The following is a 1,968-nucleotide window of genomic DNA, read 5'->3' as shown; positions in this document are numbered from 1 at the left end:
TTAAATTGTTACAAAAATTATATTTAATTAATTATCCTTTTGTCAAAAAAAATTAAAAAATAAATTATCCTAAAACTTTTATATTATTAAATTTTTTTAAGCATGTATACATCTAGTTAGTTCTTATATTCATAAAGTATATGTAAGATGGTGTAGAAAAGTTGTTGCATATATTTTAGGTGTTCGATGAGTTTAAAATAAATTACTTATAACTAATTTCATAACCGAAGGAGCATCAACGAAATGAAGTTAAAAGCCATGTTTTTTAAACAAAATTTACAATTAAGTCTTTACACCTTTATAAATAGATAAATAATTATTGTACTAAGTGTGTGGTAATCATGAACAGTATACACTTTAGATTGTTTTTTATTTTGCTTATTCTCCTTCTTTCTGGTAAGTCTTACTCCTCCTTTTCAAAACTAGTTTTGAAAGACAAACATTTTTAATTGTTATTTTTAAACAATAGAATCATCTAAAACAGTGACTTTTTTTTCTTATAGATAAAAATAAAAACTTCTTAATATTTTTTTTGTGTTAATCATAATGTCTGACTGATGGATGAATGCAGAGATGATGGTAGAAACAGAAGGAAGTGTATGCAGTGATGATGAATGCAAATTGTTTTGTATTTATCAAGGATTTCTAGATGGTTTATGCTTAGTTCCTGGCAAGTGCTTCTGCGTGTCCCATCGTGTCACTATTAGATGATCATACAGCCTTACTTCGTTTTCAATTTCTATTTGCTTGCTTAAGCTTTGGCTTAGAGCTAGCAGCAAGCAAGCAATTATGTTTTCAATTTCAACTTCTCTTCATTTTAAAAAAATCTCTATTTTAATATAATCTATTAGCAAATAAGAAAATCATCTTCCATCTTATTTTATAACTTTGTTTTAGTGAATTTAAATAAATGCCTCGCCAATTCATATGAACTTAGTTAGTCACAAGAGTTCAAAATATTATTAAATCAATTATGAGTTCGTACTCAACATAAAGACATAATGGTTAATGAAGGGCAAGGATACAAAATTTGGGGATGACCATCAAAATAAACAAAAAGTTATAATTAGATATATAAATTAAATTGTATACAAAACCATTAAATTCTAATAAAACATAATAGACTATAAACAAACCATAATTATAACATTTATAACAATCATGATATCTATTTTTTTTGTCTATTGTAATACAGTTGATCAAGATAACAATTTTTAAAAATAAAAAAATGTATAATTTCAACCATAAATTAAAAATTCCAAAACTAGAAAATCACCTTAACAAAAGTCTAGAAATTAAAAAATGCATGAGAGATGAGATGAACTTTAATACATGTAATTGCCAAGAAATTTGAATTGCATGTATAAATAAATTATAAAATGCATAGAGAGATGAGATGAACTTATAAATTGTATATTATTAAAAAGTATAATACGCGACATGCTTTAATGATTAAGCAATGATTTTAAAGTACGTTGAGGGGTTGAGAGTTAGCTCATATAAGGATGCGAATATATATATATATATATATATATATATATATATATATATATATATATATATATATATATATATATATATATATATATATATATATATATATATATATATATATATATGTTTGTGTGTGTGATTTTTTGTGTTAGAATGAGATTGTCTCCCTTCAATTTTAATGTTGAGGTATTTATAGCTACATATGTCATATATCGTGTGCCCCCTTAGAAGTAGTAAAAACCGCTAAGAAGATGAGGAAATGTACAATGAATATCCAGATATTCAGAGAAGTGTGGTTAGCTTCCCCGTGACTCATTCTTCGTCGTAATAATTTGCAGACACGTCATTTCCCCATTTTCCCACACCAGGCGGGTTATTCCAGAAATAGGTGGTGCATCCATTATATGGGCGACACATATGATTAAGAGGCAGGAGATCTCATTAAAGTGTGTCCATGATGTCCTTATGGATAGG

The 1,968-nt window shown here is 26.5% G+C and overlaps 1 long non-coding RNA gene across 1 annotated transcript; it reads left to right on the top strand.

The window, feature by feature from the left end:
- Positions 1-200: 200 nt before the first annotated feature.
- Positions 201-864, top strand: LOC131655458 (uncharacterized). The gene is made up of 2 exons (XR_009299773.1): positions 201-396; positions 572-864. It is a non-coding gene; the product is annotated as an uncharacterized LOC131655458 (long non-coding RNA).
- Positions 865-1,968: the final 1,104 nt, after the last annotated feature.

This window comes from Vicia villosa, linkage group LG3 (genome assembly GCF_029867415.1).
Source record: "Vicia villosa cultivar HV-30 ecotype Madison, WI linkage group LG3, Vvil1.0, whole genome shotgun sequence".
Classification (NCBI taxonomy): Eukaryota; Viridiplantae; Streptophyta; class Magnoliopsida; order Fabales; family Fabaceae; genus Vicia; species Vicia villosa.
Note: the sequence above shows the minus strand (reverse complement) of the source record. Positions and strands in the feature narration are given on the sequence as shown.